Source organism: Xiphophorus maculatus, chromosome 16 (genome assembly GCF_002775205.1).
Source record: "Xiphophorus maculatus strain JP 163 A chromosome 16, X_maculatus-5.0-male, whole genome shotgun sequence".
In the NCBI taxonomy this organism is placed as follows: Eukaryota; Metazoa; Chordata; class Actinopteri; order Cyprinodontiformes; family Poeciliidae; genus Xiphophorus; species Xiphophorus maculatus.
This window is the reverse complement of record NC_036458.1, coordinates 2442739-2470038: the sequence shown is the minus strand read 5'-3', so window position 1 is coordinate 2470038 and position 27300 is coordinate 2442739. Positions and strand designations below refer to the sequence as shown.

At 37.6% G+C, this 27300-nt stretch overlaps 1 protein-coding gene across 7 annotated transcripts in view; it reads left to right on the top strand.

Annotated features, from left to right (window-relative positions):
• The window catches only part of LOC102237105 (RNA binding fox-1 homolog 3), a 538118-nt gene that overhangs the window by 36375 nt on the left and 474443 nt on the right, over positions 1-27300 (top strand). Inside the window, exons 2-3 of one of the 7 annotated variants that reach the window (XM_023348367.1) lie at positions 5915-6072; positions 12703-12819. The exons of 4 other annotated variants lie outside the window; for them this stretch is intronic. The gene's annotated coding sequence lies outside the window, so the exon portion shown is untranslated. Of the gene's footprint in view, positions 1-5857; positions 6073-12702; positions 12820-27300 lie in introns of all 7 variants that reach the window. 2 more of the 7 variants (XM_023348365.1, XM_023348366.1) reach the window with 2 other exon arrangements.

The following is a 27300-nucleotide window of genomic DNA, read 5'->3' as shown; positions in this document are numbered from 1 at the left end:
TTTTTAATATAGGAATCTGAAAACTGCCAAAGAGTTTTCAGATTCTTACTCAGCTTATAGCTCCAGTTTTGCTGCTGTAGAGTTATTCAGAACCAATTACTTGTTGCATTTTTAGCTCAAACACATAGGTGAAGTATTGATTGTTTTTCCCAACTCCTGCTTTTTAGATCGTTACTTCTTCCCCTCAACTCCTTCGTTGCCATTTAGATGTTCTGGCAACTTGATAAAAATGTGTAAATCGTCTTAGTATGAATGTACCTTTTAAGGCTGTGGCACATTTTCATACTGAAAAAATTACGAAATTCAACCTTTAATTTAAGTGCAATTGTTACGTGGGTGATTTTTTTTTTATATATATATATACAAAACTACTGGAATCCCTTACTTTAAACTGAATGACACTATAAAATTTTCTCAGTAATTTTTCTCAGTAATTCACTTGTTACAAGTTCACTTGTAATATGGGAAATATGTCTTATTATAAGTCAAAGCACTTTGTATCAGCTGTGGTTGTTTTAAAGTGCTTTATAAATAAAGTTGGTATGGTATGGTATGGTAAATAGTCTGCCAGTGGAAAGACACCAAGAAGACTTTTTGCTCAGATTAGACAGAAGTTGAACTTCTTAGAACACTGTCCTCACAGTGAAACACGGTGGTGGCAGCATCATGCTTCTGGGATGGTTTTTGCGTTGAACTTGGGGTAAATTAATGTTGTAATTACATTTACGAAAACAGTATTTCTGTGATTTTGGAGCACACTTTAAAAAACAACAACATTAAGTCAGATCTGCGTGAGTTCAGGAAAACTAAAATGATTTTGCTGAATATTTCAGTTTAATGCTTTAAAATCCCAGCTGCTAGAAATGTAACACTCAGGATGCAGAGTGTTGCTTTCCAAGCTTTGAAACTGTCATGATTCAACATGTTAAATAGATTTTTAATTATTCTTTCCTGATTATTCGTTGAAGACTTTTCCGTGGGGATGGCTCTGATTTCTGCTGCGTTTTTGTTGAAGTTGTGAACAAACGGTTTTCAGTCGTCCTGTTGCAGTAGAAAGAGTCGTCTTCTCCCCATCATACCTCTCGGTTTCTTTGGAGTTTTCCTCTCTGATGTTGTTTGTCCATGAGAACCTGCTGTGCAGCCAGCTTCAGAGCAGATCGACACCATATGTTTGCATTTGTGGGTTTTGGGGTTTTTTGCATGGACTTCCATTAATTAAAGCACTTTGTTAGCAAAGACAGCACAGCCTTAAAAGAGATAAATGGTTTCTAAATTTATCTTCAAGCGGTTGTGGACTCTCTGTCGGTTTGGAGGCGCAGACAGGAACACCAACTGGAAGCCTTGTTAACGTCGGCTACTGCTGTGAAGCGGAGCCACCTAAAAATACTCCTCTTTCAGGGCGGCGGCGCGGTTTTAACGGTTTTACCTCTGAAGGAGAGCGGTCCGGATCGATCCGTTTGTTTGTGTTGTTGTGACTTTGGAGCCGGACAACTTGTTTGTTTTGGTCTGTTTAACACTGTTTCCTCTGGATTGAACAAGGTGCATTTCTGGGTTTAAACCAGTAAAAAAATAGAAAATTTAAAATGGGATATTTTCATTTGAATGAATCGTGTCACTGTTTCTTATTGACAAAGCATTGAAGGAGTTTGTGTCTATTTTCCATCTAAAATATACATCTGAGTTCATTGTAGCCTAATAAAATTGCTCTGTATAATTTTAAGTATTTGAAGTTATTTAAAAAAATATTTTCTATCATTAGTGCAGCAGTATTCAACTGTTATTAAAATATGCTTTTTACATATTTGTTAAAACTATCACCTTGACAGTATATGAAACATAATCTGTGAAAAAAATCTATCTCCTCTGCCTGCTCCATGTACAACTACAAAAACCACGAATGCTAATGCTGGTTAGCATGGCCTCCGATGACGGTGAAAAAACAGTTTTCATGGAATAATAAGTTGTTTCTCTGCCATTAGCACATTTAGCAGCAAGTAAACAAGGTTGATTGGCAGCGTTAAGACCCTCCTCCTGGCTGTGATTGGTTGTTCTTGACCGGAAGTGATGCTGTTCTTCAGACTTCAACAGCAACTTTGGGAAGAGGTGGAGAACATCGATCTATTCATAGTCTAATATTATACTGGTGACAACATGACAGTTTTATCAAATATGTAAAAAAACTATTTTTCCTTTCATAAAAGTCACATAATGCAGCTTTAAATTGTAGGATTTTTTTCAAAGATGAATGTCCATCAAGAGTTGGGATATTTTAGCCAACGCTTAATTAAAAAAATACATTGGAGCATTTTATAACTTATTTATTATTTCAAAATGTATTTATTTTGTGTCATCTTTTAATTTTATGTGGGTGTTTTCAGTATAAACACTCCAGACTTTCTTCTGTTTGTGAGAAAACATGAAATAGGGTGGCTACTTTCTTTCTATCATTACATTTTTTTCAAAGTTGAATGTTCAACCGATGGACACCAGGAGTCCAGCACTTAATTAGAATTAGCTTTAGAAAGAAAAGAATATTTGGAAACATTTTCTAGCTTATTTTTGATTTCACAATTCATGTATTTGAATCCATCCTTTATTTTTATGTTTTTTCTTTAGGATAAACTCTCAGACTTTCTTGAACAGTTTATGAAAAATGTCATTTTTTTTCTCTTATTTCAGCGCTAACGTAGAATAAAAAATTAGTTACAAATCAGGACACAAATGATGGCGTACGCAATATATAATATACTGTATATATGTTTATATATATATATATATATATATTTGTGTGATTTTATTTTCTCAAGGAAAATAAGAGACACTTCAGGGTAAATAAATCCTGATTTGCAGTGAAACGTATTCAGTTCGTTCGCGGCTCAATCACATTAACAGAGAATTGATTTTCGCTCGGCGTGTTAAAAACGCACACAGACGTTAATGTAGTTACAGGCCAGTCTGTGGCCGTCAGCTGAACTGTCAGCTGTGTTTCTGTTCCGCTGCGCGTCCTGAAATGCTGTGCAGAGAAAAAAGACGCTCTAGCTGCTGTCAATACGTCGATACACCTGGCTCATCAGAACAATATGCAGCGCTGCATCTTCTCCCTCATGCAGATGAGAAACTGCTGCAAGCTTCTGCGAAAACATTCACACCTCTTTACGTTTTCCACGGTTTGAGGATGTGTTCATAGTTTTTCCACCATGAAGTCGAGGAAAAAATACAATTTTGTAAAGTTTTTGGCAAAATCTGATAAGTGTGGTGTGCATCTGTGTTCTGAAGAAATGTAGCCCCTCAGCATTATGCTGCTACCACCATGTTTCATCATGTGGATAGTCTGTTGTAGATCTTATCACTCTCCATCTACTGTGTTTTTCTTCCTTGCTATTCTTCAGATGGCTGGAAAAGTTTAACCTATTTCTTTATTTTAAAACCTAAAAATAGTAATAAAACACAAAATTACAACACAGAAGTGTTTTTGGTCTAGTTTCTTGTGCAAATATGTTAGTTCACTTGAAATAAGACAAAACAAACTTACTAGTAACTTTTCCTCAACATTTATAAGTTTGTTTTCAGTCAATAATTCCTGAAAAAGTTCTGATTCCACTGGCTGATTATTTCACTTAAGACATTTTTCCCATATTACAGGTTAAATAATCTGCTAGTTAAACTAATAGCTTTTCATAAACAGTAAGGAATTATTGACTTAATAACAAGCTTGCTGAAAAGTTACATGTGAGTTAGTTTTGTTTTATTTCAAGTATGCCAAGATATTTGCACTAAAATCTAAATTATCTAAAAAATAATTGGAAAATTGTGTTTTTGCAGAGACTTTAAAGATGACAAAACATTACCTTCTGTAGGTATTTCTAAAAATTGATCAGTTTTTGTTTCCTGTAATGTTTTGCAGTTATAAACAAACTTAATTTGGCTGTTCTGACCCAAAATGGCTCTTTGGATTATAAAGTTTGTAAACTCTTATTCTAGAACCCTTTATGGCGCATGCTGACTGAATATGACTTTTATTTGTAATTTGATGTAATTTTATCGCCAGATTTTTGTTTTTAATTTTTATTTTTGGTCATTTAAATACTTTGGATGCTGTGGGGACGGATCTGGTTTGGGCATGATGGGAGATTTGTATCGGACGGTTTCGGTCGGAGTGACAGCTTGGAAACATCAGTAAACCAGGAAGTGTTTCTGCGGAGCACAGAGGACAGGAAGTCGATGTAGAGCTGGGTTCACACATCATTTCTGCCTTTGTGACACCACAAACGTGCAAACTTACACATTCACTCATAACGAGGCATTACTCTCTCACTGATTCATAGAGGAATGATTTTCATTTCCTTCAGCTTTCAGGGACTTTTAGGAAAAGGTTTTCTTGATGGTTTGTTTAATTAAGAGCTCTGTCTGATGACATTTTCGGGAAATATTTCTAAATTTCAGTCAAAAATTTGCTGGAAAACAGAAATTTGGAGATTAATCTTAGAAAAGTTGGAGAAAAAAAACAGAAAATTTTGACTTCTGAAACTGAAAAGCTACAATTAATGTAAGATTCTTCCCCACGATGAACATAGGGCTGCAAATAATGATTACTTTAGTAATTGATTATTCTGACAAATAATTAGAAAAACACTTGCGACATTTTTCAGATTTTACATTTAAACAACTTCATACAATATAGAAATACATTAAAAATCAAAATAAACTAACAATTAAATTCATTTTTAAACAAAAGAAATGACTATATTATTGCTTTTACAGGTAAAACAGCATTGCGTCAGTAAACAATTGACCATTTGTTACAACTGCAGCTAAAAAATACACTAAACATCAGCAGACGTCTTTCTGCTTGACTTTATATCAATAGAGTGAATCTGTTGATTCACTCTATTATTAATTGGTTTCTTAATTAGCCAATTAATAATTCAATGCCAAAGGTGCTTATTAGATTTTTTTTTACAGTATCTGCAGCAGGCGGTGCTAAAACCGCAACTTTATGAGATCATTGTTGAACATATTTTCAGACAAAAGTTTTATCTTAAATGCAAATAGCTTTTTTTTACAGTGTTTAATTATTGCTCTGATTGTGTTGTTCTGACAGCAAATGGCCTTCTTAAGAAGATGTACGCTCCAGTTGATTATTATTTCATCGATTAATCTGATTAATCGTTTTGGACCTGAAAGATGAAGGTTTCCCTTATTTTTATCTTTCCAGCAAAATGATAAATGTCCTGCCTGTATACTCCAGTTAACGATTAAACGATTACCAAATTAGGTGATGATTATTTCAATAATCAATTAATCTGATTAATCGTTTTGACCCTAACCTGTTGCTAAAAGGTGAAGGTTCCCTTTATTTTTAGCTTTCCAGCAAATTGATGAATGTTTTGTGCCAACATTGATTCCTCTGAATTTCTAAGGGTCTGAATCCTCTAGTTAGCGATTAATCGATTACTAAATTTTTTGACGATTATTTCAATAGTCACTTAATCCGATTAATCGTTCCAGACTCATTTCTGTGATTTGCTTCATTTAAGGGCAAATATTGTCGAGCAGCAATTTGTTCCTTTTTTGTTTTCACAACCTAAAAACACAAACATAATTACTTTTTAAGCCCAGACATCTATTAAGTGGCAGAAAATTGCTCTGGAATTCAAACAAAGGGAAGAAAGCGAGCAGACTGAATGTTTCTCCTCGGCAAGGCAGAGAGCGCTTTCAACAAAACCAGAAAATCACCTAACAGGTGCCCTTGAGACGGCTGAACAATTACATTCTGATTCATTAGCAGCCTGCAATGTCAAGCCACTTCTGAATGCTTCTAATGTCTGTTTCTATTATTCTTTGTTCTCCTCTGCAGAGATCAATATGGGAGAGTGAGGACTTGTGTTGATTCTTTGTTTGTGTCTCCAAACAGAAGAGAAGTTAAAGGACAAAAAAGCAACAGAAAGTCTGAAGGTACGGCGACGTGTCGGCTAGCCGGCTAACAATAGTGGAGCTAGCGCGTGTTGCTAGCCAGCCGACTGGAACATCATGCTTCAGTAAAGCTGCAAGCGGTGCAAAAAGAACAGAGAGGTAACTTTGTGCATCAGGGCCGCTCATTCAATTATGTGAAATAATCTACCTTAAGAAACGCGCGAGTGAATGCTAAACGAGATTCCCCCGTGCGGCTGATGATTACCATTTTGTCTCCAAATTGAAACCAAGCCGAAGGTAGACGCTAATTTAAATAAGGGAATCTAAAAGAGAACTGGAGGTAAAATCAAATTCTGACGGGAAGCAGAACCGATGGAAACTTGAAGCTAAAGTAACCTTGACGCGCGGCTTCTCCCCGCCACGCCGTAATGTGTTTCATTGTGTTTGTGCCGTATTGTACTTCATTCATAGCCGAGCTCTGCTTAATGGACTAACCTGCCAAACTCGCAGCAGCACCAACACAAAGGGCCTGCTGTTTTTAAAATGATTGAGCCATGACTTGTCAGCAAGAATCTGCTCTCACCCTTGAATGCTAATTACGTGATATTTATGCAAAGTCACGAGACGACTCCCGGAGGATCTTAGACTGGATTTCTGAACTCTTAAAACAAATCTTAATGTGTTGTCAGCATAACAATGTCAATAAAATGACACTTCACTTTGTGTCAGGATGCCACGAATTCTTCCTCCCAACAGAAAAGGCTTTCAGATCCCCCCCGCCCTCACTCAGCCCCATCAAAATCTGTGACACAGTTTCTACAATCGGCATGACAGCTGCCCTAAAACAAATGAAAATGTATGAACTGAACATGCAAATGCAGCCCGACTCATTGTGAAAAGTTTCTGTTTAAATGTTTGCTGAAATCATTGTGCAGGGTTATTTTATGAATCATTTTAATTATGTTTGTGAGCCTTTGACTAGTTGCTGTTTCTGCTCGTCGTCTGCTGCAGAAACCAAGACGGAGGGTGATTATGTGCTGGTTACTTGCATCCTGATGACCCCGTTGAAAATCAATTGCTGGGGTGGCAGGATCGAGTTAATTACTGCACCCCTCAATGGCAAATAAACATAATTGAATCATGAGTTTTTTTGCTGAATCACGTGATTTTCCCAGCAGCCTGGTGGTTGTCAGAGGCTGTGGACCATGAAATTAATACAGGCGAGGCGCTGAAATGAGCCACAGCTGCAGTCAAGTAAAACTACAGGACACTGCAGATCATCCAACAAAAACTTACATTCTGCAGATAAGAGGAGAAGTTCAGAAATGGGCAAAAAATCACAAGAAAAGGCCATTTTTTATAACAAAACAGCAAGAAGTCACTTCCATTTATGGACTACAGTCATGTCAGGTCAGCAGTTTGAATATAAATGTATCACAAATGCATCTCGTTAACATAATTATCAGTTCCAACCGTTCTCTGATTGGTCGGCTCCGAACATTAGGAATGTTCATGATTGGTCGATATTTATTTGAAAGAGCTGATAATGTTTTTATTGTTTCAAGTTATGAATCCAATGGTTGAACACATTGGATGTTATTCAGAGATAAATTAATAGTATAATATAAATCATATAATAATTTATGTTTAAATTACTTTCATTAAATTTTAGAGATAATTTCTCTCAACTGAACAAGAAACATTACAGCAATAAATCCGACATTTTGACGATGGCAAAGATCCATTCAAGGATGGAGAATTTTGGAGGTCAAACATTTCCAAGTTATATTCTCAAAATTTTCTGAGATTAATCTCAAAATTTCTGAATTTTTTTATGCAAATGTAGGACCCTTTTTAGCTCATAGAATTTATTATTTTTATTTTTTTATTTTTTTATTTCTGAGCTCAATCTCAACATTTCTGGGGGTTTTTCTCAGAAATTTGAGCCCAGAAATGTCCACGTTTTTTCTAGGCAATTTGAGATTAACCACAAAATTAGATTTTTCTGTTTCTTTCAAATCTATAACATTTGATCTTAGAGAATTTCCTATTTTTGATTAAGAAAACATTTTTTGACTGAGCTCAGAAATGTGAAATTTCTGAGATTAGGCTAAAACAAGTTTTTTTTCCTCAAACATTTTCAACTCTAGCTCTGAAATGTCCAAAATTTTTCTAACAAATTTTCTGAGATTAATATAAAAAAACTCACTTTTCTCTTGCAAATTGATAACTTTTTCAGCTCAAAAATGTTCATGTTTTCTAGAAATTTTCTGAAATTAATCTAAAAATTAGAGTTAGCAAATTTACAATTTTTTGAGCTCAGAATTTTTTTCCAGACATTTTCTGAGATTAAGCTCAAAACTTCAGATTTTTCTTTCACAAACTTTTGACTTTGAGCTTAGAAATTCCCAAGTGTTTTTTTCTAGAAAATCCCAGGTTAATCTAAAAATGTCTGAGTTTTTTGGCAAAAATGTACTCCTCTTTCCCATCTGCAGCCGCCCTAATAAGCCGTTATACCCCTGGGTTTCCGCCAGTCAGTTTGGTGACATTTAGCAGCAGATGCCTCCTGCAGGATTCCTCTGCAGCCACAGACTTTTCTGTATTACCTGCTTGTGCCACCAGGTGAAGCCCCTTACTTTTTAATGAGATGGAAAGACAAGGGAGTTTGTCAAAAGCATTGGGCTTAATTTGTAAAAATGAGCACAACTCCTTCCCCTGCAAGTCAGCGACAGGCAGAGGGGGCATTGTTCCAGCCCGCCTCTGCTAACTGTGTCAGTTGTGTTAATGAACTGTGCTGCAGAAAGGGGTAAAAAATCTGTGGCAGGTTAGCAGTTTAGCTTGTGTCGGCTCCACAGAGCCAGCAGAGAGCTGCTGCAGCGGCTAGCTGCTAACGAGCAGCAGAGACTCTGAAGCTCTGCCTCCACCTCCAATCAGGTCCAGGAGTTGCAGCAGCAAGTTGGCAGCGCTGACGAGGGTCTGGGATTGTAAACTTGGTTCTGGAGTGTTGGTGGTTTTCACTAGGACACACACGCACACACACGCACACACCCACACACACACACACACACACACACACACAGACAGCAGGTATACTGAGTGTGAAGGAGACGGGGTTAATTAAATCAGAGCTTTACTGCAGCTTGTTTTGGTCCTTTATCGCTGCACCAACTTCTATGAGACTCCCTTTATATTTCTAATAAGAAGAAAAGTTTTTAAAATGAGTCACATGTGAGCCATGATGTTTTTACAGTAACTCAGGCCCTCAGGGGCCCCTTGAAGAAGTTGCTCTGCTTTTAACACGCCTGAATCAATAATTATAGTAATTACACCTGGTAGGACAGCGACCCTTGAGGACTGCCACATTTAATGTTGTACAACTTATTTATGTTTCTGGAAAGGGCGGAGACTTGGAGGCTGTTGGTAATGTGCCAAAACTTTTTATTTTTACCCTGAACAGTGATTTTGTTTTATTCTACATCTGGAAAAGTAACTGGTTTTACTCCATTTTGCCAGTTTTGTCTTTTACTGCCAATAATGAATCCGTTAAATATATAAAAAATGTTTTTTTCTTGTTGATGACAGTTCAGTTTAGGGTTTTCTATTTCAAACATCTTAACTTTTAGTTTTAATAATATTGAAAATTGTAGGTTTTTATGTGAAAACAAGACCTGCTTTCAATTATCTCAGTTCATTTAAAATAAGACTAAACTTGTTCCATTTGCAGATTATTTCACTTATAACTTGGAGGGAAAAATAATCTGCCAGTGAAACTTTTCATCAATATTAAGGAATTATTGACTTAAATTAAGTTCCTATATCTTTCTGAAAAGTTACTTGTAAGTTAGCTTTGATATTATTTCAAGTGTACTAAGACATCTGCATAAGAAACTAGACTAAAAAACCTTAAGATTTTGTGTTTTTGCAGTGTAAAATCCTAATTAGAAAATGTTGACCATCAGATTCCTAAAAACTTGGAGTTGTTTCTCGCATCCTGCAGAAGGATCTGGCCCTCTTTTTTCTTTTTGCTGTCTTTTTAAATCAAATCCCGTCCAACTGTCATGGCTGAAAAAATCTATTTCTGCCAACTCACAATTTCTGACGAATCCACTTAATATGTCAGCATCTAATCAGTCCAATTTGAAAACGGGGATGGAGGGAAGGATGAGAGGAGAAAGCCAAAGGAAAGATGAAGTGGTGGCGGGTGGGAGGGGGTGTCGGCGGCGCCCACCGCTGCCTGGCCCTGACACCTTGTGAAGAGTCCTCATTCATCACACGGCGCAGGGCTTTAGCCCCCGTAAATCACTGTGGATAAAGGACGCGCCATAAAGAATGGAATTGTGAAGGTAAGGGTTTTAAATCCCCCTAGATGATCCGAGATAAACACAGAGAGACTTTTGACAGTCCCTCGTTACCGCCACAAGCGAGAGGAGCTGTCACCGCTCCCTCCTCGCCTTTCATCTCTTGGTAACAGTCTGGCTGCTAATATCCTCAATTATCTCTGCAATATGTTGCTGGGAAAAAGGGAAAGTTCCGAGGAGGCATTCACGCAGCCTGAAAGTTTTTAATTTGACAGCTTGTGGTGTAATGATGAGTAGTGAAGGGGGAGAAAGGGGGCAGCGGCCCGTTTTAGGACTGTGACAGGTGATTGGGCCGGACTGGGACCGGCTCTGGGATGTCAGGAAGGCAAATAGACGTTTCACAGAAAAACGCTGCAGTATCCCAGCTGTGAATGCTACTGTGTTTCATTTAGGAGAACGAAGGGAAATATGTTAAATTTTCGTTTAGAGAATCTTTTTTTTTTCCAATCAAATGTTTTTCCTGGTGTTTGCTACACATCAGGTTAATCGGCGCCTTCCACAATATTTAAAGTTTCCATCAGAAGTTTTTATCCACTAAACTTAGACATGGATGTAAATAAATTGAACCTTTTATGACTTATATACAGTGTGTCAAACTAATTTTTATTTTGTGCCACATTTAAATCATGAATATCCTCAAAGGGCCAGTTGTGCCAAATTTAGGTAAAACTACCTATGAATAAATTAAAATGAAGCTTTCTCTGGATTCAGTTTGTAATTATTAATAAATTATATTTAACATCTTTTCACATTTATGTAATTTGGCCTCGGAGAAATAAAAACTAAGATTTGATTGATAGGAGATTATTTAAGCACAAGTTATCATGAACTTGTATTTCTTCTATAGGGCCACAGAAAATGGATTTGGCGGGCTGGTCTTGGCCTGCGGGCCTCCAGTTCGACATGTGATTTATTTGATCCATCAAGTTTATTTGTACACTTCAGCAACAAGACAGCTAAAGGGCTTTACAAAAATACAAAGTCATCAACAATTGAATTACATTTTGCCAAGTGCCATCGTTACACATCAAAATGTTGATTAATGTTTATTTTATGTTTGAAAAGTAGCTCTAAACAGGTACAGGTGCGGTTTCTAGTCTAGATTTAAAGGAACTCAGTGTTTTGGCTGTTCTGCAGATTTCAGGAAGTTTGTTCCAGATTTGTGGTGCATAGAAGCTGAAAGCTGCGTCAGAGACACAACTCACTGCAGTTCCTATTGAAAACAGTAGATGTCGCTGTAGATGAAATCTGCCTGGAAGAGTCTATAGAAGAAATGCTTCACTAATATTTCTAATTACATATTTTACTTCTGTAGTTGTGGTTCAGAAATCCATGTAGCATTTTGCACTGATTATTCCCCCGGCGCTGAGCCATGTTTTAACCTGGCTGCTCTCCCTCTTCCTGAAGTCTAGGTCTCTGTTGTCACATTTACTTCAGTAACGTTTTGGGGAAATAATTACTTTTAGGAGTATTTTTACTAGAGTAATTTTATTATGAAGTACTCTTTTTCTTACTTGAGTAAAATTTCTGGATGCTCTACCCACTGTAAGTAACTTCACTGAATGAATGAAGAACAAACACATTGAACCAAACATTTACCAGACAAACCTGTAGTTCTTGTTACTTAAGTTTTGTATTGAAAGGAACAAAATTTTTAAACATTGTTTTTAGGTCTGAGAGACTCACCTTGGTCCCTTCTATCAGACTTCTTGCCATTGTGGTCAAACTTCTCGATCATCGGACCAATAAATGTTACTCTGAATGTGTTTCTTACTCATATTGTCAGCCATGAACTTCAGTTCTTGGTCTGTTTTGGTGGTTTTGGTCTCCCAGTAGATCCTATACAGTAGTTCATGGTAGACCAAAGCCTTGATTGCTCATTGATTGTTTCAGGTCATTCTAATCAATCACCTTCATCTAAAGTCACGTTGTTGAATCTTGGAAGCAAAGGTCTTATTGGTAATTAAAAACCAGAAAGTTATTGGAGACCCAATCATTGATTCTAGACAACTGTCCTGCTGGTCTGATTTAAAAGGGAGATGCAGTTGGATGTCATTGGCATAGATGTGGTAGAAAATAACAGAAAAGGACGGAAAAATGTCAGGAAGTAGAATCATTTAAAGGGTAAACTATAGTGGACCTGGAACTGAGCCTTGAACCCCACAAGGTAAGGGGTTATAGTCAGAGAACCTGATGCAGAATTTCCTCTCAGATAGCTGTTAGAAACTCTTGAGGTGTTTTTTGTCCATCTTGCTCAGAATCCTGTTCAGCTTTGATTTCATCCATGGTGACAGAAAACTGGTTTTAAGGTGGACTGTGACGGTAGACCGAAGCTTTTATGGTTCCTGACCCAGTCACGTTCAGTGATTGGTTGTTGAATCTTGGAAGCAAAGGTCAACGCTGAAGTTGTGTTTTGGTTCTTCTTTCACAGAAGAAGATTCACTCAGATTGAAATGGATTCCAGTGTGGGCCATGATGAATGAATGGAAACATCTCAGTGCAGCTGTTAATGGGCTTTTACACAGATGAGGAAGTTTTACAAAGGCAGGTCAGTCGAGTGTGATGATGATGATGATGATGATGATGATGATGATGATGATGGTCAAACTGCATAGCCATGGAGACTGGAGGGGCACAAGGTCGTTGCAGGAAGGTTGGCTTCCAGAAAATATCTTCCCTCCAAACTGCCAAGGTAGTAATTATCTTTTTTCCCTACCTGATTTATTTACACACAACTTCATGTTGGAGGATAAACCGATCGATCATCCCCAGCGTCTCCAGTCATAAGTGAACGCGATAAATCATGGCTTTGCACTCAGGTTTATGAAATATTGGCCATCCTGCAGGTGTGCTGTTGCAGAGTCGTTGGTGGTCCAGAAGATGTTAAAATGTCTGGATTTTACACCAATTTATTATTTCAAAACGTTTCCTTGGTTTATTGAAATTATTTAACTCTGTCTTTTTGAGTAGAAGTATCAGAGTTGCATATCTTGACTTGGCAACTTTTAGAAATTTCTCTTTGGAAACCCCACGCCTGTTAGATTGTGGCTCTCAGATTTCCTGTGAAAGTGACAGGAAGGTTCTGGTTGAGATTTTCCAAAACTTTAATCTTCTGGCGAAGATGTTCTATTGTAGGACTACAACTATCGATTATTTTAGTGATCAATTACTCAATTGAATATTCTGAAGATTAATATCTGAATCTGATTTTTTAAAATTAACAAATTCTGCAGATTTTTCATTTAACACTTTTTATACAATATTAAAAATCCATTAAAATACCCAAATATGCAATTCCCTTTTAAATTTTATTGCTCAAAATTCCATCAAATAGCATTAATTTAATGATCCCTTGATGATTTGTTGCATATTAATTTGAACATGATGGGTATAGGACGGTGTGACACTGTTTGTATATTTTTTTTTGTAATTTTGTTTTTAGCTAAGCTGTATAGCACTGAATTTCCTTTTGCATGATTTATCATTTTTCTCTCTCTTTCTACCAAAAAACGGATGAGAAAATCTTCAGTTTGGTGCTTTAGTCTCAACCCTTATTTTGTTGAAGGATAAATTTGTTTACAGAGATTTCATAATTCATTTTATGTGTTTCGTTTATTTATTTTGGATATTTAAAATGTTTTCTAGTGTACTCCAGTGTTAAATGTTCACTAGAAAATAAAGTTTATTGAACTTTGAGACTATGTGCTTGCATTTTTATGTCATCAGTGCTAATTAAAAATGGTCTCCAAACAACAATATTATCTTTCATTGCAATAACTTCTGGGACAATTCATCATCCAGCGATATTTATCGTGCTGTACAGGTTCTAGATTCTAGACTAATGTGTGAAAGGACTCAATTTTTTTTCATCTTTTTTAATCTTGTTGACGTTTTCAGGTGTCAGGTTTGGTGTTTCCATTTTCACATGTTGGAAAATTCAACGCAGTTTCCGTCCCTGCCGTTCCCGGTTTTCGGTTGCTGCAGAAATTGCTCGGTTTTATTCAGCTTCCATCGCTAAAAGACCAAGTCAATAGCTTCTGTGGCATAATGACTGAGTACGCACTTTCTAGCTCACATTAAGGGCTTTTTCTTGATAGATAAAAGTCCCAAATAATGCCTCCTGTGATGGAGTGAAACCAGGATAACAAATTGGCCCTTTGTGATAACAACCCCCCCCTGAGGTTCCTGGGCGTGAAAAAGATGGACTGGCAGCTTTGAGGAGAGTCAGGTCTGCAGCAGCGCGGCGCCAGGGGAGCGGCTCCATGCCCTACAGAAGGATGGATTGTGTAGATTTGTAATGGTTCCTCTGCTTTTGACAAAATAACCCAACCTGCAACCTTCATTCTCATTGGCGGAGTGAAAGGGCAGGAGCAGAGGAGCTGGTCTGAGATAAGTGAAGTCTGTCGCTCTGACTGCTGTTATAAATCGCAGCTATCTCAGCCATGTGTGTGAGACAAGCAGGCTGTCTCCACTGACATCCTCCTTTCGACTTGACATGCAAAAAAACAAATTGATACAAAGCAGAAATGAGGAACAAAGGCTGAGCAGTGGGAGGTGATGCCTTGCTGAACCGTTCCAGACCAAGGTGCAAAGTGCTTTTCCTGAATTTAAATAATGTGCACACTCATAAAGCCTGCAGGACAGAGGGATCTCAGGCCTTGTCTAATTAAACTCCATGGATTGTTCCTCCTGATTCAGAGTGCGGTATAATTCTGCAAAGTGTCTGAGACCGAACGTAATTCAGAACTTTGCCCAATTATTTAGCAAACGCTGCAAGGAGGCTTAAAAGTTGAGAAATCTGGTGCAATTTAACCCTCAGGTGTAAAACACCCACCTGGTTCTGACCGGGCCCAACCGCACAATGGCTTCTGGAGGTGCAGAAGGGTCACCTGTTTAGTGTATTTAAATTTTTATTAGGAATCATTCATACATCCATCATTCTCTTTATAACAGTAGAGATACAAGAAACACTTTTATTCAGATTCCAATTAGACATACATATTTGTTTATGAATAAATATTTAGCTCAGAATCAAACGACTGAAGAGTTGAACCATAAAGAGACAAAAGAAAACAGAAAACCTCTGACATGTACATTAGAAATTAATCACATTTCCAAAGATCAAAAATTGTCTCATTTATGAGGAACACACAAATCTTATGTTTAATTTTCTTCATCTGTAAGATTTGCTACTTTAACAAACAAAATGAAGTCCAAACTTCCTCAGCTTTCTCTTGTTTCCTTTTCTGTATGTAAATACTATAGAAAAAAGTTATTTCAATTAAAAAATATATATTTATATAATTCAAAATTTAATAAAGATTTTCCTCTGAATTATTTTGTTGAATTATAAAATTACCCTTTAAATATTAAAAAAATAAATGTCCAATTTTATCTAAATGATCACACATATTGCTGTCAGTAGCAGGAAGGCAAATTGGGACTTTTAAGGAGAAAAATGTAAAAACCAAAGTACAGAAATGATGTGGAAGAGAAGAGCAACGCTGCATTGTCTGGTTTTTTCAACTAAATATAATCTTAACATAAGCAATGCATAAGTTTACGTTTATCATAAATGTGTAAACAAATGTTATTTTTAAAAATGTATGTATAGCATAGTCATTTTAACTTAAAGAAACTAAGATGAGAATTATTTTTAATTAAATTTGTTCCGGAACTTCAGTTTGTTCCTGAGTCTTTTAATTCAACCTCTGCCAGGTAAAAACACACTTTTTCTTTTGTTTTGATGCTTTTTGCTTTTGTAATTTAAAGACCTCCTGTCAGTAAAGGTGGTTTTCTGTCTCATTTGATCAAAATGTAAACAGGTAAAATAAACAACTGGAAGTAGCATCACATTCTTCACACGAACTTGTACAAACAATCTTCTATTTTAGCTATTTAGATCAAGAACTGTCAAAAAATACTTCAGAGACAATTTCCATTATCTTAGGTATTCATCATTGCTGTGAAGTGTTAAATTACTTCACTTTGTACAAATAAAACATATAATATTTGTTTAACTTGTTTGACGGTAAATCAAAAAGTAATAATTATTAAACTTCTGTCCTTTTGCTGGATGAAAGATCTTCAAATCAACCTTAAATCTTCAGTAAAGCTGAAGATTATAGCTATAATAATGTTAGTTATAGATAGTTTGAGTGCAAATCAAATGTTTGGATGCTTTTTCACTGAGTTTATCCATTTTTTTCTTCTTAAATGTATATTTTTTGCCTTGAGATGGCAGCAGAAATAGAAAAAACCTAAAATAATGAGCTGTAAGTGTTTGTTCTGTCATTACATAGTCAGTGTTATGACTGATCGCTCTCTGTATATTTGCTTGGTACAAAGGTCATTTAAAATGGCCAAGATTGCTTCAGAAATGAGGCCAAAGCTCACTCGCATCCCCCAGCTGCACACTTAATTGAACAAAAAGCCCAGATGTAATTATACTGAGATCCACTGGTGCTGTAATGATGTGGCAGCGGTATTGATCAGCTTATTAACTTACACATTCACACAGTCCAGGCTTCAGCTACAACCTGTGGAGCCTTCAGTCTGTTACTGGGTTATTTAGTTTAAAGTTCCTGCTTTTTAACTTGGACTTAAGTGAAATTATTTGGCAGTTTTAGATCTCTTTTAGTGACAACTTCATCATGACTGGAGCTGATCCCGGTTTGTTGGCTGAACAAGGGTCATACATGTCAAAGTTTGGATCTTTTTGACATGTTCTCATCACTTTTGTTTTAATCTTTATTAGTACGTTCTTGGAGAGAACTGGAAGGAAGACATTTTTTATTTTATGGGTTTTTTTTAAGTATCTGATCGAGACTTGGTGTTGGCAGATAATTTAGGATTCAGAAACTTTGATATGGAATTGGTGGGAAAAAAACTTCCCTAGACCGGGTCGTGAAAAAGTCGGATATTGACTGCTTGCATGTTATTGTTTAACTAAAACTTTTTCTTGACCTTATTATCTAGTTGTCATAGATTTGACAATTAGTAGGAAAGCACTGCGTCCCTTTCAAATCTTTGGATTTAAGATTTAGCGTGTTATATTGATAATGGACAAAATGCTAGTCATGTTTGGTGATCAGCTTTTTGCTTTCCAGCAGAGAGACGGAGGTGGGATCTTTCACACAACACGTTGCGCTGCAGGAGGAACATTAGTGGGATATGGGTAAAAACAACTGATTTGGAGGAATTCACGCTCCTGCATAAAACAGTTGGAATGTTAGGAAATAATTAGCCGGACTGTTCTGGAGGTTGAGATGAACCAGCCCTGTAATCCAGCTCAGGTGGGGCTGACTTTTGCGTCTACTTAAACTATTTCCCCCTTTCTGTGTGGGTGTGCCAAGGCTGCAGCTGCCTTCTCGGTGAACCGTTTGCCTTCTCGGTAAAATTTCAACCTGCGGCTCATGTTGCAGCGTTTAGAAACAGCAGAACTGCATCATGTTGCAGAGATTGGTTTCTTCTGGGCAGCACCACCAGCAGCAGCCTTTGTTTTCTTGTTGCTAAGTGCCCAAGAAGTGGAAGAGTCGTCTCTTATGTGTAATGCAAAAGAGATTACACAACCTCAGCTGTGTGTTTGTGTGGGCGTTGCCTTGGATGAGAACAGTACTTTGTTGATGAAAGTCGCTCAGAAATAGCAGCGATATCTGACAGAGGAGTTGGACTGAGGAGATGGATGTTCCCTTTTTAACCCACACTCCTACCAAGTCTGTTCTCGCTCTGGAAAAGCCTTTGACTTTTTGTTCTTGTTTTGACCGTACACACACAAACGCACGCGCACACGCCACGTTTCTGATGTTGTAAACCAAAATCCAAGCATTAGGTCTCTGACAAAGACTTGGAGAAGGGTATTAATCACTTGACCACAGTTCACTGAACTCTACCTTGAAATATGAGACTCATTTCTCCGGGATAATCAACTTACGGGGTGAAAAAAGTCAGATATTTCACCTTGAAATGTTTCATAACTCGCCTGCAGGATCTTTAAACGTGCCACGCTCAACCCTCTGATTATACAAGACCAAAAGAAAACAAATGAAATAACAGCTGAAAGTCTGCAGCGCTGCTTCTCTCTTCGTGTGCCAGCAGGAAAATGAATAAATATACATCAAAGCTTATATTAATTATAACATAGTTTTTGAGCTGACAGCAGATGGATTATATTGGTTTTGTTTTGGCCAGTTTTTGCCTGCCTAACTGAGCATCCTCTTTTAAGAATGATAATCAATCACCAGCAATGTGGGCCAACTTCATAAAACTCATCAGAGACGTTTCTGTACATCTTCCTAAAAGTGCCGCGTTCTGACAACGAGCTGCTTGGCATCACATCTCATCGTTACGTTGTGCTTTCTAGAACAGGGTGTCAAACGCAGTTTCATTGTGGACCATATATCAAAAATCTAAATGTTGGTTGTGCCAGAATGTATTGATAAAACCCACCAAACTGTTTAAATCCCTACAGGATTTTGTGATTGCTTTTGTGGTTTTTTTGTTATCAAAATCACAGATTTTTGGTGCTAATTTAGAAATATTTGTAGGAAATTTTTACAATATTTGGGCTAAAATATGATGTTAAATATAACTTTTTGATACTCACTATTGATATACAGTATATATAACTATAACGGGACATCAAGTCAGGCTGAGGCAGCAGTCACTTAAACCCAATGTTTTAACAACTTTTAGGAGAAAAAGTTGCAGCTAAAGGCAGAAGTTGTTCTGCTTTGGTATTTTCTAATAAAGTTGTTTTGATAACTTTTTTCTCTCTATTCCAGCTGCTTATAAGGTTTCCACAGAACTGCTAACTCTGTGTGTGCACAGGAGTCTTTTAAAGGACTTTGAGAAGTGCAGATGCCATTTTTTTTACCTGCAGTGCTGCATCATAGCCTCTGCAACCTAATGTTGAAGGTGTTATATAACGCTTTATAAGGCTTTATGTGCTCCAAATCATATCTGTGTGTTTAAAAATGAAGTTGACAAATCTCCCTCAAGTTTAAGTGCAGTAGATTGTTCCCTAACTCAAAAGATAAACATCCTCCACATTGTTCATTAGTTTGGGATATCCCAATTACTTGGAGAGACTTGAGGGTAAAAACTGACTATGCATGAAGGTGGTTTGATGTTAGAGGTCAGAGTGGTTCCCTGATGGTTCCACGTCCTCGTGCTGAGTAAAGCCTCCCCTGTCACCTCCACTGTTTCTCTCTCCTCAAACAGCACTCTGCATTCAGTCGTTTCAGGGGAAGCTGTGCCCTTCCTACCAGCCTACTGATGTTTAATTCATCCCCAGACGCCCGGGGGACACTCGTAACAACAACCACCAAAAAAACGAAGACAAAAGGGAAGAGAGGGGGAGTGAAAGGGAAGAAAGATGTTAGAATTAAATGTTTGCTCTGCATTTGCTATTGGCAAGTGTGTAATGAATGAAGGGCCCAAAACAAGACCAAGGAGACTTGAGGCATCCGAGAGGAAGCATGGGGGATGGAAGGCTGCGAGGACAAATAAATCCAATTTCCTTGTTGTGACTGGCTTCAGGGTGCAGGTCAGGGCGGCGGGGATGCTGCTGGACACCTTGACGTGCTCGCTCTTAATCAGAGGTTGATTAGGCGCTCTTTCAGAGCCATGGATTAGCGGGCTCCCCTCGGACGCTGCTAAATTGGTCGGATGGGAGAGAAGGCAGCGCGTTTAGCACCACTGTGGCAACTTTTGATGTGTCAGTCAGGGAGTCTGGCATGGTTTGCTTTTATTGACCTTCCCATTCTTGATTTGTGACGGATCCCCCGGTGCCGGGGAAGGTGGAAAGTGCTTAGGAGGTGGGCGAGGTTAGAGAGAGACCGGGCTTTTTGTAGAATTTCCACGTTGTGCTGATCCGGGAGAAGCGGCCACATGCTCTCCTGTGATTCATAACAATAAAGGAAGGAGGCAGGACGGCGACTGAAACCCTCTGAAGATTATTGCTGTCATTTCTGCTTTGAAAGCAAATTTGGCAGAAAGTCCCTTGCAGAACTTTTTATTGGAACTTTTTCTTTTTGTTTAATCATGGAAAGAAAAGTATGCCCATCACTGACATGAGATATAATGCAAATTAGCTCCTTATCAGTTTCTAAAACACTTTTCCCCCCAAAACTGGTGCAACTTGGGTAAAGCTGGATCTGAACGAACCGCAAGAACTCTGGAACAATTTTCTTTAGTCGGATGAAACCAAAGTAGAGAGGTTGGTCCGTGACGCTCAGCACAAGTATCTTGTATCAAAAGTAAAACACATTTTTTGAAAGGGACGTTAAATTTAGCTGCAATTCAATTTTCCCCAAGACGTCGTGGTAGCAGTTTGTCTTGCAGCGGATCTGAAGAGGCCTCTGACTGAAGACCTTTGCTACAAGAGAGTCTGATGACTGTCATGACATGCTAACAGCTGAATAGCTAAGCAGCAAATATTCAGAGACGATACGCAAGAAAGAGGAGATGATTTTAAATAATTAATTCCTTAATATTGATGAAAAAGTTCTTGCTCCATTGGCAGATTATTTCACTTACAACAAGACATTTTTACCATAAGAGAAATAATCTGCCAGTGGAGCAAGTACTGAAAACAAGCTCCAATAACTTGCTAAAAAAGATACTTGTAAGTTACTTTTGTTTTATTTGAAGAAATTTCCACTGGAAACTAGACCAGAAATAAGATTTTGTGTTTTTGAAGTGCAGTTTCACCGTTTAGTTCAGGTGCGTAGGATCCAAAAATTGCAGGATTTTATCCCTTGAGTTATGCGGTTTGAGATCACTGTTCTAAACACAGCAGCAAATCTGCATCAGAATGGTCCAGTCAAAGTCCAGACCTCAATCTGTGCAGCAGATTGGACGAACCAAAGTGGTGGATGATAGCCTAAAATCCAAAGAATATTTTTTCTTGCTCTCTGTTTACAGTTGATGGTTTTTCTGGAGTAACCCCGCCGTCGCCCCCTCTCAGCCATACATACACGTTTGTGTCATTTATGGATTTCTGGTTAATCACGGTCTGCTGCTTTTTCTGCTGTCAGGGCACTTTGCAACCCCTTCACAGAAGGAACGGCATTATTCATGTTGTGGTGCCACAGCTATTAATGTAATGAGTCAGGCTGTTAATGTGATCCAGACACAAAGGTGTTCTCTCAACCTGAGCTTTTTTTTCCCACCTGCAGACAGGAGACCTCTGCGCCCTACATAACAACGATGTGATGTGTCATCGCTGATTTATTTTGCCCTTGAACCTCCTAGTGATGGCACCTAGTGGGATAGCCTTTAAAAGAAAAGCCCAGAGATTAAATGAATGCTCCGTTCCAAACTACTGAGAGACATGCGCTAAAGCTAAAGGGTTTTAGAGGGAGTGCTGTAATCTAAAATGTGCTATATTTCTCCCACATAGCGCCAGCTCTGGGATGGGCTGATCAGATAGCCTGAGATTAATCTGACTTGACCTGTGAGCAGCAGTCACTGCCTTCTGCGTCGCCGGCCATGAGAGGAATTTGCAATAGATTCCACAAAGATAGAAATCAATTTGAATTCAGCTGAGGCTCCTCACAGCGATAAGGCGTTGCCACACCTCCATGCGGACGCTCAAATTTCATAATGAATAGATAAGGATTAATGTAATTTCAAACTGTCACCTCCTGCCAGACGGGATGTCACGAACGGCTTATCGTCGTGGCCTGATTTTTATTTACATCCAGCAGCATAAACAGCCCAGTTTATTCAGGACCTCGCCATAAACATGGCTCCATGGTAACTATCCTCAGTGTTTAAAGGAGCCTTATTAACTCTGGGCAGGTCCACATGTATTTAATGTTTGCTTACAATGCAGCAAATATCCACCGTGTTTACTGTGAGGTCATTTGGTGCACTGCAAAAACACAAAATCTTACCAAGTATTTTTGGTCTAATTTCTAGTGCAAATATCTTGATAAACTTGATATTTGACAAAACTAACTTACAAGTAACTTTTCAGCAACATATGGAAGCTTGTTTTGAGTCAATAATTTCTTAGTATTGATAAAATATTATTTTCACCGGCAGATTATTTCACTTATAACATGGGAAAATATCAGGCTTTAAGGAAAATAACCTCAGGAGAACTAGCACTTTTTTAAAATCAATATTAAAGTATTATTAACCATGATGCTTCCTTGAGCAGGTTTTTATAGGTCTAGGGTTTATTTGAAACATGTTTATTACATTTTTTGCACAAAATCATTAGTGAGGTGTTTTAGGGCCTCTGTCACCAACTTAGCCTTTATACCCACACATGAAAATGGCTGACGCAATTATACAACCTTACATCTTTGAAAAGCATTGGTAGAGCCTCCTGTGCAACTAACAAGAATACAGCAAGTGGACTCTGGATGGAAGGTCGACAACAAAACACTTGTCTTTTCATTGCCATTGTACAGCGCATACAGCGGTAAAAGCAGCTTACCAAACATGCTGGAGCTCGGTTTGGGTTGCTACGTACCGGGCAGAGTTCCATTCTGGTTGCTAGGTAACTGACTGGGCTTTGCTGGGGTTGCTAGGTGAAAGGCAGTTCCTGCTGATTTATGACGATAGGTTCTGGAGGTTTTTGAAGCTGTTATTTTCCAGACACCAAAAAACATTAACTTACTGCCAAAAACCCCCTGAGTGTTTTGATTTTTGTTTTATTTGAAGCAATTTGGCTGTTTTTAAATGCAGCAGAAACCCAAATGGATGTACAAAAATGTGAATTTAGCATAAAAGCCCATTTCAAACAAGCTCCTACGTCCTGGTGAAAAGTTACTTGTAAGTCAGTTTTGAGTTATTTCAAGGGTACTGAGATATTTGAACATGAAACTAGACAAAAATACTAAGATTTTATTTTTGCAGTGTAATTATGGGTTGGATGAGTGATGAAGACGAGGCCGGTCTTCCAGAGGGGCAGAGCGTTGGTCCAGGTTAATAGGTGTCCTCCTGGGAGAGATTAGCAGGAGTTGAAGAAGGTAAAGAGGGAGGCATTAAAATTCAGTCTGATAATGTCAAATACTTTAAAGCCTATCTTTTATAATCTCATTGTCACGGGCCATTTACAGGTTCTCGGTCCAAAGCTTTATGAAGTTCCCTGAGCAGGCATTAAAAAAAGCCAGAATTTCTTTGAAAGAACATTTCATTTGAGCTGGATTCTGCAGCACCGTCCATAAATAGCCAGCCATCTGTTTCCTGCTTCTGCAGCAGCCAAACACCGAGCAACAAAACATTCTCAAACTGAGTTTTGATCGAGGAACAAAGGAGGACCGAAAGGGCTGCGCAGCACTGTCACTGAAGCTCCTGTTGGACCAGAACCCAGCCAGGTGTCCGGCTTCTGAAAGCCAGCGCAGGCAGGCAGGCGGGAAAGTCTCTGTTTAGAAGGGGAATGCCACTTGTAGTGGAGTGGACCTGTGATCGATTGGGATGTGAAGTGGCTTAGCCGTACCTCTGTGTGTCAATAGCTTCACCCTCTCCCTTCAACCCTGCGATAAAACAGAGGCTCTCGGTACTAAACCTCAGCCAGGTTCACCGCTAAACCTGTCTGCATGCTCATATTTTCATCTCTGGGTGTTATGTTGTTGCTGTTGTTTTTGGAGCTTATTCAGCTGATGACACGATCCTTGGAGACAGTAACAGCTGAAGTGACGACACATTAGGATGCAGACCACAGCCACCTGGATTGAGACGAGGTTTTAATTGGCTTCATATCAGGGTTAGATAGCATTGCTGTTGACATTTGATTAGAGGAAAAAAATAAAAGAACAAGGTGACTTGATATCGTAGTGATAAGCAAAAATCACAACCCGATCACATCAATACTTTCCTCAGGAGCACGTCGGTGTCTAACCTTGTAACCAATGACAGTGGTTTTGTTGGCTCACTGGGAGTTTTTCCACAGAGCATGCTTTGTCATTTATTGCTGTGTGTAGCATCTGTTTTCCTTACAATCATTTCTGTTGCTCTTGAAACCCTGTTGACCTACAGGTCCAGCCGCATAAATACATTTCTGAAGCATTGATGCTGACTATTTTACAGCTTTCCAAATCCCTCCATCAGCTTTTCAAATTAAAGGTCACCTCTAAGCAGCACTTAATAGCTTTGTGCCTGTTTCTCTGGCAGCTATGCAGGGTTTTTAGAATCTAAATGGTAAGGTTCAACACACACATTTTCAAATATTAGTATAGAATAGTTGTTGATCCATATTCCGCCTTTTTCATCTGTCCTGTTTCAGAACTGACTTACTTTAAACACCAGTGTTGCAGTCTGTTAACCCCCAAAAAAGTTTTTTTAACTTTAATGTAACAAAGTTCTGCAGACTTTGAGATTTTCTAATTTCAACAAGCTCCTCCTAATTCATCTTACTCAAGAAAACATCTGCCATGAATAAATGGGTCAGTCTCCATTGTAAAGTTTTATTTATTTTGTTTTTTAGGTGTATGCATCAAACAAAGACAGCATTTTAAAGTAGCAACTCCTAACTTATCTGCAGTTTGTATAATGAGACCTACTTTGTATTATACTTCACATTATTAATTTATTGTATTTTTTCCCTTTGTTTTAAATCATGTTAACTTCATGAGTCTTAAAAATGTACCGAAAAATACTGAATTATTGGTCAATTACACGTTGTTGTGTATTTCATTTTTGTTTTAAGAACACTTTGTCAAGATAAACATCTATAAGCGGCATGGATAGCCTGACGTGATCACCTCAGAATAAATATTTAGTAAGAAGTAAAAGGGTAAAGATCAGTTTGAAATTATTTTGAATGAAATTTAAAATACTTTGATACCCAAAGTAAAATGATGAAACTAATCATGAAAAACTGTTTATCAAATACACCTGCTATACATCAATATAATTCCATATACACAACATTAATTGAATTTCATTACAGAAAGAGAAGCTTGTTAGTTAATTATGTTTCGTGTTTGGTATGTGCAAGAAAGACCAAATAACTGCAATCTAGAATAAAAGAGAAAAAAAAGTCGTTTTGTTATCTAGCAGTAAATAAAAGAAAAGAACTAACACAGCGGCTAACTCGGTTAGCACAAAGCAGTTTATGACAGTAGTATGTGTGTTATGTAATTCAAAAATGCATTGAAGTATTTCATTTCCCTGTCAATGTCATCGTTTTTGTATTTTATTTTGAAATGCACCATAAGCTTCTGTTTTTCTGTTGCTTCACCATCCTCCCTCGGTGCTATCTGCATGAAAGTGAGTTTGTTGCGGCATTATATTACGTATATTTTCGTCAATTTAAAATACGTATTCCATGTATGTTGGAATGTATGCTAAGAAAATATTTTTAAAGTGTCACAGTGTGGTTTTTGCCAAATTTATTTGGCTAATGAAAGGTTTACGGCGCCCTGATTTGAATTCGGCTAGCTAAATGTATGCTAATTTGTAGCGGCCATTTTGTAACGTCACTTTTTGTTCTAGAGTCAGACTGCGCGTTGTGTGCATGTTAAGACTAAAATTGTGATTTTTTTTCGTCTATGACAGACATGCTTATCTTGTCTAACGGTGTAGAATATGTTTTTTTTTTTTTACATTGTGTTAACGTGAAAAGCTATAAAAGCCCATCTCTGCCACTCTGAAAAAAAGCTTGGCTATAGGTTGGCGTTACAATAATATTTTGTATATATTAATATTTATGCTTGTCATTTTTGGATTACAGTAAATTTTGTCAAAGAAGCAAATGTCAGTGCATATAATTTGTGTCGTGTAAGTTTTAAAAATGTCTTATCTTAAGAAGATCAGGGTAGGCATGCTAGTCACTAGCCTCCAGGAAGACGGTGGTCTGAGTCTTTTTTTTTTGCCTGAGAGTTACTGCCAGGCTCTTTGCATAATATAATATACACAGGAAGTGAGTGTCGTATTAAATTTTTGTGAACTGTAAAAATATTTGGGCACCAACATAATTTTGTGTTTCACTGTTTACCACAAAAACTTGAATTTAAGTCCCATCTCTCAGCTTTTAATTAGTGCAATGTTTTGTACTCCGTGGTCCTTGAGCCCCTTCCTGCTCTGCATGTTTTACATGTTTTCCTGCTTCAACACACCTAATTCAAATAAATGGGTCATCTCTTGGGCTTTTAATCAGGCTCTGCAGAAGTCTGATAATGATCCATTCATTTGAATCAGGTCTGCTGGAGAGGAGAAACATGCAGAATATGCAGTGTGGGAGGTCAGGATTCAGAAATACCAGATTAAAGGGTAACAACATCCAAACTTCATATGTAGAATCATGTTTTGTGATGTAAATCCTGACTGCTGTTAAAATTATGTCAGATTGATTAACATTCTGCTCAGTGTAACCTCTGCCATGCTACATTTTATATATATATATATATATATATATATATATATATATATATATATATATATATATATATATATATATATATATATATATATTTGTTCCCTGTTCACAAGTGACACCATGTAACAGTAAAGAGTCTCTTAACAGGGATTGGCTGTAATTTGGCCATTTTCACTTAGAGGTTTACCCACTTTGGTTTTCAGCAAATTTTTTCACATTAATGGTTGTGTGCTAAATGAGGCTAAATACAAAGGCATGCCACACTTATCAGGTTTATTGTTTTAAATAATTTTCAAAATTCATCCATCTGTTTCCCTGAAATCCAAAATTAAGAGACGTGAACACTTTTGGAAGCCTCTAATCATTCATCAGTCTTTGAGTATTTTTCTTGTCCCAGCTATAATTCAGAGTTGTTTAATTGTTAGTGACATGGCGACTATTAAAAAACTAGAAACAAGATGTATGAGGCTGTTCAGGAGGTCAGTGTTCTGTGGAGGGGAATAAAGTCCTTTAGTAGGAACTAGGGGCTGTGTAACATTGAAAACTTTTGCATGTGAAAAACTTAAATGTTGCACTAAGGGAAAAAAAAGAAACAAAAAATCTCTTTATGAGCTCTTTAAATTTTTAAATTATGCAAAACAGCAGGTGCTTGGTTTTACTGGGCAGAGCCAATGAACGATCCAGGGGCTTTTT